This window comes from Rhinolophus ferrumequinum, chromosome 12 (genome assembly GCF_004115265.2).
Source record: "Rhinolophus ferrumequinum isolate MPI-CBG mRhiFer1 chromosome 12, mRhiFer1_v1.p, whole genome shotgun sequence".
Taxonomy (NCBI): Eukaryota; Metazoa; Chordata; class Mammalia; order Chiroptera; family Rhinolophidae; genus Rhinolophus; species Rhinolophus ferrumequinum.
Window position 1 is genome coordinate 25,902,427 of NC_046295.1, and position 17,456 is coordinate 25,919,882.

At 33.1% G+C, this 17,456-nt stretch overlaps 1 non-coding gene across 1 annotated transcript; it reads right to left on the reverse strand.

The window, feature by feature from the left end:
* Positions 1-13,082: 13,082 nt before the first annotated feature.
* On the reverse strand, positions 13,083-13,189 carry LOC117032584 (U6 spliceosomal RNA). Its single transcript, XR_004424766.1, has one exon. It is a non-coding gene; the product is annotated as a U6 spliceosomal RNA (small nuclear RNA).
* Positions 13,190-17,456: the final 4,267 nt, after the last annotated feature.

Genomic DNA, 17,456 nt, shown 5'->3' on the forward strand with positions numbered 1-17,456 from the left:
TAAAAGGACATTCCCATTTATAAAAATATAAGTCACTTAATACTGTTACTATTCCATTTTTATATTTAAATACTACATCTCCCCTTTCCCCCTCTTTCCCTCCATCCTTCCTTTTATCCTTTTTTAATGTAAGGAGAAAAGCAGAGTTTTATGCTTCAAACAACTAGCAAAAATCTCAATATTACCTATAATATTTCATTTTTTCTCAAATAATTTGAACTGCCACTTTTAGCATACATTACATTATATATGTCAATGACTTACTTTTGTGCTTTCCATTCTGTTTCATTGATCTTTCTATTCCTGAAAGATTGTCATATATTTTTAGTGTAAATATGTGATATTTATATATCTAAGACTTTAATTTATTCATCACTATCTTTTTTGTTGTCCAGATTTTCTCAGTTCTTCTCATAAGTGTAATATTTTAAATGAAATTTAGAATAATTTGTCAAGAGCCATTAATTAATTTTAAAACATATTGCTTATATAATTAGAAAAAAATAAAAATAGTAAGAGCAGTTATTATTTTTCAGCATATGTGTTTTAAAATTCGTAGGATTATATATCTTGTTCTTAGCAAGATAATTTTAACATAGCAAAAAGTTCATTATTTTTACCAAGACATGGCAATTAATTCCAATCTTACTCCTTAGTTAACTGAATTCATATCATAGATGCTATTTTTCTCTTTGGTTGCATTATCCATCCACACCTTTTCAATGGTATCAGTAGATTTGCATTTCTACACACAGATAAGCCATAGTAATTACCAAATATGTTTTTTCTTCAAAATTGTCTCTATAATTATGACCATAAATTTTGTAAAAAAGTAAGTATTTTAAATTAAAAAAATATATTGCTTTTCTAACTTGGGTAGGAAATTTTCTTCAGTTTTAATTACATTTTAATTATAACATTTGTTTCATTTGCAGTTTTTCTAAATTTATTTCTCTATTGTCCTTCATTTTGTTTCCTTTTCTTACTTGGGACAATGAAACAATACATGATTTTAAGTACTTTGTAATTTGATAAGTTTCACAAAGTGTAATGGTTGAATGATCTCTACTTTTCAGATATATTTCAATTTTTCAGATAATGTAACTATGCATTTCTTTAATTTCTCTTGAATTGGAGCATCTCTCTATCAATCTTCTGAATATTTTCCTCTTTGCAGTGTCAATTGATCTCTTTGCCATTTTTATTACTTTCATTATTTGTCTTAATAATTCATAATTAACATAGAAATTAATTTTTGTCTGTCTACAGTGATATAATTTTTTGTTCTGTTTTTTGTTCATTGACTATATCTTATCACATATCTGGTTTTTTTTTATAACTTTTCAATTTCTTGTCTTGGTTAAAATGATTTTCCTATATTCAATTCATTTAGTTTCCTAGATTTCCTTGAATCATTTTGCTTGTCTTTAAAAATATTTAAGTATTTCATTTATCTGGATTTTAGTTTTGAATATGATGACAGCTGGGAATGAATGTTTTTTTTCTCTTTCTGTTGACTGTCATGTGTCTTGTACTACTTATGACAGAGTCCCTCACTTTACACTGAATCAGTTTCAATACTCATATATATTAATGTGTCATAAACGAGAATTCAGTTCTTTTTTTCTCAATTCGGTTCCATTATTTTGTGTATTCCTATGTCAGCACTAAAGTAATTTGATTGTGTATTTCTTATATTTTAATACCTTTGTAAGAAAATTCTCCACTAAAATGTTTAATAGTGTTATAATATATTCTCATTTTTATTGTTGTTATTGCATATACTTCTGCTGTGCTCTTTCACTTCCCTTTGGCCCAACTCTGATTTCAGCAGCATCTGCAGTGGATTATTCCTTGAGAACTCACTTACCCATCACTGTCGCACCCTAGACAAAGTCAAACTTTCATCCAAAGTCTTTCCATTTTTGGCTCCAGGTCTTCAAGTTTGTTTGGCCCAAGTTTTGTGCAGCCCTGAATTAATGACCCCCTGGTTCCATCCTTAAAGAGCAAGGGACTAAAGATACTGGAGAAATACGCCAGCCTCTCAGCACTCTAGGATATGATTCTGGGGGACATTCTTTATACTTTTCAGATAGCCCCAATGAATTGAGTCCGTAGTGCCCACAAAGAGAAATCATGATCATGCATCCTCTTATGGATACTTTTTTATCTTTACTCATTCTCCCTGTTCCTTCACTCTTGCTTCCTAAGATCTCCTGCCAAGTAAATCACTTGCACTTGAATCTTTATCTCAGGTTTTTGTACAAGTGGATACAAACCAAAACCATTGTTACAATAATTTTATTTAATTTCACGAAAATCTCTTTTAGATTTCCATTGGGATAACATTAAATGACTGCATTAATTGTGAGTGAACTAATATTTTTACAATGACATCCAAGCACTTGCTGCATACAATGTCACATTTGTTTCTAGATTTTGTTTTATGTCTGCTATTGACTTTATAATTGTGTTTCATACAGATATTGTATCTATCATGAGTATTATTTCTTAAGTATCATCAAGTATTTTATTTTTGTGTATTAATTTCACTGTTAGCCAATGAAACATTTTTATTTATTTAACTCCTAATATTTAGGGTTAAAATGAAGACAAATTCTCTCACTTGACCAACCCTAACTTAGAGATTTTTTAGGTTTTTATCATTTCATTTAGCAAAACAAAGTGATTTCATCTCTTTTGAAGTTTATATGTCACTTTATTTTCATCTCTATATCCTCCAAGGAAACGTTAAAATGTAATAATTGTGGTCATCTTGTCTAGATAATTTTTTAAAACAGAGCAATTCATTGTGTCACCTCTTTATATATTTTCTTTTGATATTGGGTAATAGTTTTTGTTATTCTTATCTAATTTCTTTCCAGTCCAGTGATACTTAAGAGTTTTTATTAGGCAGCTGTCTTGAGTTTTATCAAACGTCCTTTCAGCATCTATTAATATGATGCAATAATTCTCTCCCCCACCTTTGTTTTTGGTGTAATTGATTTCCTGAGAGACAGCTGACCTATTAGTATTAGAAAATGGTATGCTTTTTTTGAAGATTGAGTAAAATACCAGATAAGAACCTATACCAAACAAGTTTGGATACTCTTTTAAAGGTTTTAGTACATGTTCTAAATCTAAAATCAGCAAACTATCTATGGTGCTGTTTATCCCATGGCCAGTATGCATGGGCCTGAGAACCGAGATGTGGAAGTAGAGATGATTATTTTCAACATTACATCTAATAATCCATTTCACTATTTTTTTCTTCTCATCTTGCATCTTTAGACTTTGTTCATTTAGAGGCCTTAATTCTCTTAGCGAGATGCTTCCATTAGGAGATACAACAGTGGTTCTACTGGACTGGAAATCAAGGTCTCCTCTTTGAAAATACAGACTCCTCATATCATTAAACAAATAGGGTTTCTGTGTTGTCTGGAATATTTAACTCTTATTATCAAGAGTAGTGGGATTGGAGAAGTCGTTATATATCTGGAGTCTAGGTAATTATTTGGGATGACTTAGTACCTCTGTACCTAGTGGTAAAAATGAATCACCACAGTAATTCATCCAGGCAGGACCCTCAACACTGAAATATTTCAAGTATGATAATTTAAGTTACCCCCATCAGTTAAAAATTCTTGGTCAAGTAATGGAGGTATTTCAGAACTGAGTTAATATGAATTAAACAGCAGATTGTTATAAATAAGATTGTGATGAAGTGCAAAAACAAAGAATGTAATAGCTATCCATATTTTTGACCTTGTTGGATCTGTATGTTTTCTATATAAACCAATTGTCTTTCTTCCTCTTGTTCCTTTTACAAAGTGCTTTATATAAAGATTGTTATTTGTGGTTACTTATCTAATTTCTCCCTTAGGTTATACACTACGTATGGAGGATTGTAATTAACCAACAGTGGAATAAATGTCATACAGAAAGAAATTGAAAGATTCATAAGAATTTTCTCATCCATTTTTAGGGAGACTTTGAGCAGTGTTTTGTCCTTATGCTGTTAATTATTGTTGTGTTGAAATTTAGGGATATGCATATATGTATACTTCATTGTTGAGTAGACAAAGGCTGTACTTTGTTACATACCTTGTTTCCCTGAAAATAAGACCAAATCTTATACCACATTTCCCTGAAAATAAGACCGAGTTTTTGCAAAAGATGCATTAGGACATATTTTTAGGGGATGTCTTATTTTTTCATGTACAGCAATCTACATTTGTTCAAATACAGTCATGTCATCTTCTGGAACATCGTCATAATGTACTAAATGCGTCTGTCTGGCTTATATTTGGCGTAGGTCTTATTTTTGGGGAAACGTGGTATAATCAATTGGCATCCCTTACCATTTCTACTTCATTCTAGTGAGTTTTCAGGTGTAGCAGAGGATGGATAGGTAAAATGAAACAAAACGCCTCCTCCTCCTTTGCAACATTTATGGATGCAAATAAATTTGCATTAAATAGATTCACTTGCCAAGTTTATGCAACAGATTTTACTTTGTACTGCTTTGTCTATTTCTCAAGCAAGAATGGGAGGGCTTGACTGTTGAGAAACCACTTTTATCGGCAACAGCAGCTAGACTGGAAGATCAAATCACGTGTCAATTGCACAAAAGGCAGCGGCATCTTGCATAGTCTCCTGACTTTACTCCCACACCTCTCCAGCCCTTTTCCTTATACCTACTTCCGTGGATTAAATCCCATTTTCTTAAACATATAAAATGTTACTTCTGTTTGTTTTTGTTTAGTTTTGTTTTTGAATTTGCAATGATTCATTGGAAGTTCACTGGAGATAGAAAAAATGAAGTGAAAAATTGGGGAAAGAGAAGATAAAAATATTTTCACCTATGAGAGGATGAAATAGGAAGAAATAGGAATTGGAAGGCAACAGAGAGAGAAAAATGTGTAATATGATGGGAAATAGATGGACTATTGCTTATAAATAAATGTAAAATAATAAATGATTAAGAATGGTAGAGAAAGGATAGACTTTATCAACTAAATACAAAAATACTGGAAAATCTCATAATTATTCCTCATTTTTCAGTCATTTACACTTTTGTCTTAAGCTTTAGATGCTTCTAGCACTTTATTTTTCAGGCCACTTATTTAAATCTCAATAATGATTATTTAAACCTGTAGGTTTGCTACTAAAGTATGTTTTAGGAATTTATTTGATCCTTTCATCTCTAACGTATTTGAAAGTTAATTGAGTAAAAGGTGGAACAAAGTGAAATTTGGGTATTAAGATTCAATTGTGAAAACATGTCAATCCATCTCATATTAATGCATAAAATACAACTTATGCATTGATATGCAATCATTTTTCTTAGATCATTTACTTAAAAAAATTGTAAATCCTTTCTCTACTCCTGTGAGATATAATTTTTTTTAAAAGTTACCTTCCTGCTTCAGAAACCAGAATTATCTTTCCCCTACAGGGAGCCATGTCTTTGAAATGTAATTATCAAGTAAGAGAACACCCCTATGTCAATGTCTCTGTGGGAGGGTAGGATCCTTACTTGTGTGGGTGCCTCTCTCCAAGTTGTAAAAAAAAAAAAAATCTTCTTCCATGAAGATATGAGAAAGCTTACTTTTTCTTTGGGTGAGGCCAATGGCAAACACAACTGGCCTGTGATCCCCATTCCAACTATTAAAAACTCTCCTTTGTTTCAATGGAGTTGAACTTAAATGAAGTTCTGTTCCCTCTGCCCTATTACAATAGTTTTGACTAGTCTTCCTTTGTCCCTTTTTGCTTCCACAGAAGAAATTTATGATAGCAAATATGAAAGCTAGTTACAGACTTATATATCTTCATTCCTAAACACTATAAAATGAATAAAAGTAAATTATATTTTAATTCTTTTTTTTTTTTCCTGAGTTTCACTTATTTCTGAAAAATATGGAAAGGTTTTGTTTGCTTGTTTGCTGGCTTGCCAAATACTTACTTTTTTTCCCTAGTGCATTGAATGAGCTGGTCTCAATAAAATACGCCACGGGTTTGAAAATTAATCTGGGGAACGTAATTTGGTGGTTACCAGAGGGTAAGGGGGTTGGGGGGTGGGGGATGAGGGTGAGGGGCATCAAATGTATGGTGATGGAAGGGGAGCTGACTCTGGGTGGTGAACACACAGTGTGATTTATGGATGATGTGATACAGAATTGCACACCTGAAATCTATGTAATTTTACTAACAATTGTCACCCCAATAAATTAAAAAAAAAATACAAGCTAAAGAAAATGTATTCAGTGTTGTAGTTGATTCTTTTAAATTGCTGCTTTGACTTGCTTAAAAAAAAATCTGGATGAAATCTTGGGCTTTTGCAGTAAGTCTTAGATAATGTACAAATCCAGTTTATTCTCAAAACTCCTTACTTTCATCCTTCACCCTGGTTGATACTACTTTAGGCTGGAAACTCGTGAATGGAGAAGAATGAATGACTCTTGCCCTCCTACCTTGCTTCCTTTTATTCTTTTCTTTTTTTTCTTTTTCCCCTTTACCTTCATCTATCACCTCCCTCCCCCTTTATCTTCTGGTAACCACTAAACTATTGTCTGTATCTATGAGTTTTTGTTTCTTCATTTGTTTGTCTTGTTCTTTTGTTGTTTTCAGTTTTATATATCATATATCAGTGAAATCATATAGTTCTCTATTTTTTCTGTCTGATTTATTTCACTTAGCATAATAATCTCAAGATCCATCCATGTTGTCACAAATGGTACTATTTCATCTTTTCTTATGGCAGAATAGTATTCCATTTTGTGTATATGCCATGACTTCTTTATCCAATCAGCTATCGAAGGACACTTTGGTTGTTTCCATGTCTTGGCCACTGCAAATAAAGATTCAATGAATATCAGAGCACATATATCTTTACGGATATATGTTTTCAAAAGTCACAATGAGATATCACCTCACCCCAGTCAGAATGGCTATCATCAACAAGGCAAATAATCACAAGTGTTGGAGAAGCTGTGGAGAAAAAGGAACCCTCATATACTGTTGGTGGAAATACAGATTGGTGCAGCCACTATGGAAGGCAGTGTGGAGGTTCCTCAAAAACCTAAGAATAGAATAATCATATGACCCAACAGTCCCTCTCTGGGGTATCTACCCCAAAAGCTTCCCTTTTTTCAAGCTGCTGTCTGTGGTCCCTCTGGAGTCAGGCCTAATGGGAAAGGACTTATACATTCAGGAGAGATGCAATCCGGTGGATCATAGTCACCAAAGAGTGCTTGCACTTAGAGGGCACATTTTGGGGTTCCTCATACATTCCTTTTCTGGGTACTTTAGACAAAGTTCCCTGACATGGGCAGTGCTGTCTCAGTTTATTATGACCTCTTCCTTACTGCCCCCGTCTTCCAGTGGTCACTCTCAATGCAGTTGTTCTGAGTACGGTTCTTTGTAAAAGTAACTCACATCCAGATCCCTTCTTCAGTGTCTATATCAGGTTCACAGAAGGCATGCAAGTGTCTTTGCTTGACCAAACTTGAACTGTGAATGTGGTTTTCAAGGTAGTCCTCTTACCATTTCTGCCCACCAGTATCTTTTTTTTTTTTTGATTTTCACTTATAAATTAAATAGCAGTCCCTATGATCCTTAAATGCCAAAAGACTTATGCCAAATTTTTGTGTGCGTCTGTTTCTGTCAATGTCACTGTAATCAAAGTAGGAAAGAAGAAGCCTCAGTTCTCTTGAATCCATCTTTGTATCTGATAATTCTCTATAAAGACACTCTTATTCTGCAGTCTCCCTAGTTTAGTTTCTTCATGTCATTCAGTCAGACATCATAACTTTTTGTGTTGAAGTTCAATATCTTAATTGAAAGCTATTGTGGCATTCATTAATTTGTGTTACTTTATTTTGCTCAACCTTTAAAAATTTCTATCCTGAATTATATTATATGGTATTTTTTGTTGCTGTCCTTTTATGAACAATAAGTTTCTAAACGATTGCTCTCTAAAATTTTCCTCACATACCATCATTGACAAGCTCTACTACTGTGCTTATCTTTTCTATTTAATATTGATATTTGCAAAGTATATTTCCAGATTGAAAATTTTCTCTCAGCTTCTCTCTCTTTCTCTCTCTTTTTCTTTTTCTCTCTCTTTCTCTCTTGCTCTCCTTTGCTTTGATTTGCTTCCTTTCTGTGGTGTCCTCTAGTTTAAGAAACAAGATAGAGCTTTTAGAAATTTTTCTTATATTAGACATAAAATATCATTCATAATAGGATATAATATCTCATAAAACTCCAATTCTAGATTCTTAACTAGGAAAATAAGTCTAAATTATATTTTAAATGTCAAGCCTTCACCCTACATGGATTTTCTATCTATATAAAATTAATCCAATAAAATATAATTACTTACTGTATCAGACTTTTTATATTCACTACATAAAATTGAAGTATATGAAAGCAAGAAATTAATTATATGTACTATAATAGCTACCTTGCTTTTCCTGAATCTTTTTATAGCCCAAAATTAGATATAACTATTTACAGGGATTAGTACATGGAATACATTTTATTACATTTAGTTTGGATTTATCTCTCAGAAAACATTAAGTTTCATTAAGTGAAAACTCAAAGATAATGCAAATATTGAGACCATGTACAAATAAATGAGAGTGGTCACAAAACTACAAACAAAAATTCCATAGTTAGATGTATGCATATATTGTAATTGCTCAAAAACATACCATTTGACATGTATCTTAAATGAGACTTAGGTAACAACCTTAAATATCGTTACATGGAGAGTCAAAGGTGTTTGCTATTTCTTGATTGCCATCATGTTCATAGTCTGTTAAAGTTTTTTTTTTTTTTTAATTTAAAACAGTTGCATTCTTCTACATTTTAATATGAAAATCATATGTCAACCCTAAAATGCACCTTAAGGATTTGCAGTGTTTTGTGACAAGGCATTTCTCCAAATCCACTTCACTGTCCACAATGAGCCTTTCATGTGGCAGTGGGCAGTGGCTGGAAGGGAGTGAGAGGATGCATGAGGGAATAAGGAAGAAGAAAATGTTTAAGTATGATTCAGCTTTTATCAGTGTCTTATATGCATAAAGTAAACAGTAAATCCCCACTTTGTCCTACATAAAGACTTTGAAAGTCCTAAAAAATGTCAATTTGTTAGGAAGTAACGCAAGAAAACATTAACTCCAATAACTAGGAATTATATGATAACTTGTAGTTTCAAAATCTTGTCTTCACATTCATACATTCATTAAAACCTCATTCCTCAAGATAAGTAGGTTTCTTATAATGTGCTTTTTATCTATAAATGAAGTACAGCCAAGAAGTTAAATGGATTGGTCAAAATTATTAAATTAATCTACATTGAGGCTTCAATTGGAAATTAATTGTTTTGGTTCCAAATGCAATGGCCGTTCCACTAAATTATAATGCCTTTGCATTTATATGTGTGTGTGTGTATATATATATATATATATATATATATATATATATATATATATAAATATATATATATTTATACATATATATAAATATACATATATATTAGTCTTTAATTAATTACTTATTTTACTTATTTGTCTTTAATTAATTACTTATTTTAGATACATTTAGATTTAATTATGCTATAATAAATAGTATCTATTTCTGAAAGACATAGTATGGACATCTATGATAAAGGAATTTCTGTACATGGAGAATATGTGTTTAAGTTCAGATAATATGAGTTTAAATTACAAAAACCTTAGCCAAAAATAACTGTAAAATAATTCACTAAGATCAATACTTTAAAACCACGGGGAAAGAAATCATAACTGAGGCTATATTTTAAAGCCAAAGGCAAGAAAGCCAAATTCTAATTTAAAACTTTCATCGAACCAGAACAAATTAAGGCTATAAAAAGATGAGCTCTGGAAGTAGATTTTTAAATTTGGTTTGGGAAATATTAAAAAAATGGTCACCAAATTCTATATAGTTCTATTATGATTTTTATTTCATGGAAATAAGTGATTGGGGAACTCTTCACTTTTATAAAGAGCAGTTTCAGGGCAAATAGATAATTTTGAGAATCCTCATCTAAAGTACAAAGAGGAGTGCAACAAGATGTGTCTTAGGTCTACATTAAATGGTAGGTCTTTGCTTTTTTATTATTTGTCGACTCATTTAAAAATATTTTTTTGCTTTAAATTAGTTTTAGAGCCAGAAAAGAGTGTTAAAATACTCTGCATTTTATGTTTGTTCTCCATCACTATCCTCCATAGAAACTTGTATAGTTTGCAAATTTGTATATTTGCAGTTTAGTGTGACAAACACAATCCGGAATGTGTGACTCACGATATGCTTTCCTCACGCCTTACACTGTCATCACTAATAAAATATAGCTAAATATTTTGTTGCTGACACATGAGATCAGGTTGTTCTCTAGCCAGTATCTGTATGCTCAGAAATGCTGGCTGAGGTTAAAAAATAATGTATCAAAGTAAGCAAATCTAAGTCGAGAATGTGGCCTTGTGTATACAGCAACTATATTGTTTTTTAAAAAGTGGTATATTTGCAGGAATAAAGGATTTCAGATGCTTTTGCTTAGTGCAGTGAGAATGAGGGAGGGTGAAATTCCTACCAGTTAAACTGATTTCTTCAGTCCTCATTCAAAATAGTTTACAGTTAACTTTTGAAGGAAGTGTTTGTGAGACATCATGTTGAGTGCTCCAGGCGCTACGAGAACTTCATAGTGACAGGGAGCCAATTTACAACATAGTGCCATTGGAACCACGTCATCCTGCCTGGTCAACATAGTCTATTTTTTTCTAAAGCTTTCTGTCCAATGTTATTGAACAATTTAATATTTACTGGATAACTTGTAGTAAATACCATATCCCTGGTATTGTACAAATTGTATACAATAATTCTCTGATAGCAACAATCTTCAAATTAGAAAAACGTGCATGATATGCTGTGTGTTATTTATGTTATGTGATACATATATGTATACATATATATAATATATACATATAATGTTATATATATAGTTGGTAAGAAAATCTTTTCAATCTCCTTCAAATATACAATAAATAAAGGATAATGTATATTTAATAAGCATTTATATTATCTTAACATGGTCTTATATAAAGGTATATAGACTTTAATCATTATGAGCCAATGTTATCATAGAGGAAAGAACCAGGAAATGGAGATTCTGAGTTAAAAAAGAATGAGGAAATTAGAAAGAGTAGTAGCTAGCTTTTATTGGATACTTATGATATGACAAGCACTGTCTAAGCCTTAGTTCTTTAATTTATATAATTCTCTAAACAATCTTAAGGGGTAGATACCTTTATTGTCTCCATTTTAAGAAGAAAAATGGAGGAATTAAGAGATTAAAAACATGCACAAGATCACATAGCTAAACCCTATTAAGGCAAGGCTATAAACCCAGGACGTCTGTCCTTGGGGTGTGTCTTATAAATCATAACTCCATTTAATGGTCAATAATATTCAAATTGGCTTTGTTTCTGTATAGAAATTATATTATCCCACTGTGCCTAAATTTCCTCTTCTCTGAAACATGGATATTTCCTACTTTTTAAAATTAAGCCTTGCCTGTAATCTGAGGAAGTTTCTATTTTCCAGGTCTGAAATCTCCTGTCTCTGTTTATGAGGGGAATATATATGTATGAATATAGTTTTTCCATTAATCAGTGAGCAAGTAATTCAGAACTCTGAAGTTAAACAAAACTTCATTTATATTTTACACAAGATATATTAAGTAAAAATGAGCTCTCTCTCTCACACTGCTCTCCCAACACTCAGCTGTTGTCTTTATTTTGTGTCAAAATCCCGAAGAATGATGACTCATTCAATCTTAGAAGGCACAGCTATATTACAGTTCTTACAGTGTTAACTTCTGTAGACACAACCTTGTAAATGCTTCCAAAGGAAGAAAGGTCAGATTTCTATTTTATAATAGAATTTTTCAAACTTTTAAAAGTGTAACTCATGGTAAGAACGACATTTTCATTTTGAGACATTCATAAACACATGTGTTTTTAATAAATCAAGGTTCATGAAAAAAGATCCTTACTATGTGCAACTCCTTTTTATTATATTCTATTTTAAATAAATCCTTATGTACCTTTTTAAAAATCGCTGGTTTTGACTGATTGCTTTGATTTAATGACACACTAAGGATTACAACCTACAATTTGAAAATCACTCATCTACAGGGTTGAGAGAGATAATTTCTGATTATATTTTTTTCTTTTTCTTTTTCTTTTTTTTTTTTTTTGTAACTTTGATAATTGAAAGGTGAATTCCGGGGGCCGGCCCGGTGGCTCAGGTGATTAGAGCTCCATGCTCCTAACTCCAAAGGCTGCCGGTTCAATTCCCACATGGGCTAGTGGGCTCTCAACCACAAGGTTGCCAGTTCAATTCCTTGAGTCCCACAAGGGATGGTGGGCTCTGCCCCCGGCAACTAAAATTGAACACAGCACCTTGAGCTGAGCTGTCGCTGAGCTCCCTGATGGCTCAGTTGTTGGTTGTAGTGAGGGCTGTCAACCACAAGGTTGCCAGTTCAATTCCTTGAGTCCCGCAAGGGATGGTGGGCTGTGTCCCCTGCAACTAGTAATGGCAACTGGACCTGGAGCTGAGCTGCGCCCTCCACAACTAAGACTGAAAGGACAACAACTTGAAGCTGAACGGCACCCTCCACAACTAAGACTGAAAGGACAACAACTTGACTTGGAAAAAAGTCCTGGAAGTACACACTGTTCCCCAACAAAGTCCTTCCCCTTCCCCAATAAAATGTTTAAAAAAAAAAGAAAGGTGAATTCCACTATTTTCTAATAGAGTTATCACAAAATAGTCAACACACATAATTTCTTTGAACAGAAGAATCAGAAATGCAGAAGTGTTGTGTTTGTTTGTTGATTTGTTTAGAATAATTCATATTTCTTCCTTTATTGTAACTTGAATAAATTTTATTTTGGAGTGAAACCTTCAGAGCCTTGTAGTAACATTGTTTCAGTGTAGTTCCCAGAAGAATCAATCAGTATATTGAGCTGTGATTTTATTTTTATTTATTTATTTTTTATATGGAACACTTCAAGAATTTGCGTGTCATCCTTGCACAGGGGCCATGTTAATCTTCTCTGTATCATTCCAAATTTAGTATATGTGCTGCCGAAGCTAGCATGAGCTGTGATTTTAAAGAGCTTTCTGTAATACAGGGACTATTGATAGTTTATGGGCTAGGTTATGAGAATCAGCTTAGGATATTGAGACACCCTGATGTTAGCAATAGTATATGTGGACTTGAAGTTTTGTATTTGTAAGGAACGTATTGAAGCATGGGATGAAGCCAGTGGAGTTTCCACACAGAATCTGTTCTCATACAGGGACACAACCTATGTCAGAAACACTTCGAGAAAGAAAGACAAGAAAAACATACATCCTAGGTTTGCACTCTTCTCCTTCTTTGATTTCCTGCCAGCACCTCCAATTGACCAAACCCAAGAGGAAGTCAGATGACAATGGAGTCTGGCTGATGCAGCTCATAAACAGTCTCCTGATGAGTATTATAGATCAGGAAACATGGAACATGAATCTAAGGGGCAAATGGAGAACACATGACTACAATCAAATTTTTAAAAGGTGAAATGGGGATTATTGTTATGTTGCAAATAACAGAGTTGTCCTAAGAGTCTCCTGGAACTTCCACTTGAGGTGCTCTTGTAATGATTAAATGAGATTACAAAAATAATTTCAAACAACTCTTGACTCATTGTCCATGCACAGTAATGTTCTATCCACCTCTCTTATGTTACTACCTTTCAGAAAGAAACATGATTTAGGATTGTACATGTTTTCTAAACTCATATGTGGATGCAAGCAGTTAAGACTAATCAAGCTGAAGGTGAAGTGCAAACCCCCAAGCCCACAGACACACTGCTCATCTTTGATAAGAAGCATTACATCTGCTCTACTTCTACAGACTCCAGGGAGAGAGAAGAAAGGTTAACATGTTGGCAGACATGTCAAGTGGCTTCTGGAACTAAGAAGGGGGTGGGACAAAACCAGGGCTCTGTCATTTTTTCAAGGTTAACTATTCCATATGCTTCCCATAATACTGTATCTGAATGTATTTATTGTGAAGTTGGATAATGTTTCATTATTTCCTCATCTACATAGGGACCTTAGCATGTATGGCACATGTAGGTTAAAATCAAATTTAAAAATTGCTGATGTTTTGAAATTTTTTAAAAATGATAAAACTACATCTTAACATCTTTAATATTAGAAATTTTATGACATTTGTAGATAGAAATATTGTTTGCATAACTTTGTTATAGTGAATCTGTAGTATCTTTCTGAATTAGATAATGATGAAATTATTTTTATCGGACATAGCAGCCCACAAGTCCTAGGTGAATCATAATGTTCTCTGTGATTTCACTTCTGTTTGCCAATGAATGTCTTCTGACTTCTTAACTATTTGCATGATGCTCTCACTCTTCTTTCATATATGTCAACCCTGTAATGAAAATAACTGAATAAAAGAAAAATAATTATACCCTGTATTCTATCACCCGAACAGGAATTGGGTTTACAATTACTTGAAAAGATAGATAAAAACCAAACATCTGCTCAGAGTTGCAGAGTTACTTTCACTCTCAGGACAAGTCATTCTTAATTGCTGGATAACCATTACTTTTTCTCCTTAGTATTTTAGTAATCTTTTGGCAATGTTACCTTGAATACCTCCTCCCAATTTCCATAGATACCAAAATTAATTTCTAGGTGAGGATAATGTATGGGAATAGTAATTTGAGATTTAGTTTTTCTGCTGTTGTTATTTTTCTTGTCCCTTTTTAAGGAAGTGACAAAGGTCAGTTCTAAGTTTTAGTGCATTGTGCGGAGTCAGAGGAAATATGGATAGTATTTGTTGGCCTGTGTATTTTAGGGTCAAAACCTAGGAATTTCCAAGTACCTAAATGTCAGTCCTCATCCAATGGGCTTTTGTTGCTGTTGTTGAGGAAATGTCAAGTAAGCATAGCTACATGAAGTGGCTTAATACTCTTTTTTTTTTAAAAAAAGATTGTTATTAAAAATATAGCTAACATAACACATTATATCAGTTTTAGGTGCACACCACAGTTTTTCAACATTTATATACCTAAAGAAGTAATCACCATACATCCTACAACCATGTGACACCGTACCACGCTGTCACAATATTATTGACTATATTCCCCATGCTGTACATTACATCCCCAAGACTTATTTGTTTTATACCTGGAAATTTGAACATCTTATTCCACTTCACCTTCCCACCCACTTTTTAAAATTTTTCAATTACAGGTAACGTTCACTATTATTTTATATTAATTTCAGTTGTATAGCATAGTGGTTAGACATTTAGATAATTTAAGAAGTAATCCCCCTGAGTAGTCTGGTGCCCACCTGGCACTATACATAGCTGTAACCGTATTATCAACTATATTCCCTGTGCTTTACTTTACAACCCCATGACTATTTTGTAACTACCAATTTGTATTTCTTAATCCCTTCACCTTTTCACCCTATCTCCCAACACTCTTCTCATCTGTCACCTCAATAAATCTAGTACTCATCTGACACTATACACAGTTATTACTATATTATTGACTATATTCTTTGTGTTGTATCCTACAGCCCCATGACTACTTTGTAACAACTAATTTGTACTAATTTTTGGGGGACATAGTGTAAGCACCAGTATCTGTTAAAATCTCCCTGAAGACTACTGATATGTATGGAGGGGAGAAATAACAGACCTTTATATTTACTAGCAGGAAATGCAAGAGTTAAATGGAGATAAAGTGCTGTCACAGGGAGGTCTCCATGTGATGACACCCTGTGGATTTGCCCTTGGCTAAAATTGAGGAACAGAATAATCCCAGATGCTGGTGGAAGGTAGGCACAGAATTTTGAAGTGGGGGTGGATACCAGAAAAGTGTTGCTGATTTTCTTTTGCCAAATGTCCACCTTGATGTTCTGCACAGTTTTGCAGAAGAAAGTTAAAGGTGATGTTATTAATTAATTAATTAATTAATTATGGCTATACCATATTTGAGGGAAAAAGAATATACAATGAAATTGCCTAGGAGACTATTAGAGATTTGAAACTGAAAAACAACGAAGGTCAGGACTGAGAAGCAGCTTTGGGAATCTTCAGCAGAGAGGTGATATTGAAAAGCTTAAGTTGGTGAATTCAGTAACGTATGGGACAAAATAATGTACAGCGATAAAGTGAAGTTCAAAGCTAAGTGAAAAAGGTGGTAAGGAGGCAGTAAGAAAGCTAGAAATAACAGTCAGAAGTTGTCAGAGAAATACAAGAAAAGAGTTCCAATAATAAGCTGCCAATATCTATAGGGGGATTAATTCACCTATGGATTATTTAATGTATGACTTGTTTAATTAATGAATTATATTCAGATGGATTTGATTTTCATCCTGAATATTTTGGTTCATAAATTAATACGATACCTATTCATGAATGATCAACTCAATCAGTGGTCAATTGAATAAAGTGACAGAGCATTAGATGAATATAAAAAATGATACAAGGCCAATGAGTTTTTTTACTTTATGTAATGCTATGTTATTCTTTTTTATTCCCTATTAATTTTTTGGAGGATGACATCGGTTAGTAAATTATATAGGTTTCAAGTGTACATTTCTATAATAAATTATCTATATATTGCATTGTGTGCTCACCCAGAGCCAGTTCTCCTTCCTTCACTATATTTCTGACCCCCTTTTCCCTTTTCTACTCCCTCCCTGCCTGTGATAACCACTAAACTGTTGTCCGTGTCTGAGTTTTTATTTATTTATTTGTTTGTCTTGTTGCTTTCAGTTTTATATCCCACGTATGAGTGAAGCCATGTGATTCTCACCTTTTTCTGTTTGACTTATTTCGCTTAGCATGATGATCTCAAGATCCAGCCATGTTGTCCCAAATGGCAGTATTTCATCTTTTCTCATGACTGAATAATATTCCATTGTATATATGTACCACATCTTCTTTATCCAATCATCTATTGAAGGACACTTTGGTTGTTTCCATGTCTTGGCCACTATGAATAATGCTGCAATGAACATAAGTGTACATATTTCTTTATAGATAAATGTTTTCAGAGTTTTGGGGTAGATACCCAGATGGATTGCTGGGTTATGTAGTGATTCTATTCTTAATTTTTTGAGGAAACTCCATACTGTTTCCACAGTGGCTGTACCAATTTACATTCCCACCAACAGTGTATGAAGGTTCCTCTCCAACACTTATTATTACTTGTCTTGTTGATAATAGCCGGTCTAACAGGTGTGAGGTGGTATTTCATTATTTCATTGTGGATTTGATATGCATTTCCCTAATAGTTAGTGAAGTTGAACATTTTTCATATATCTGTTGAACGTTTGTT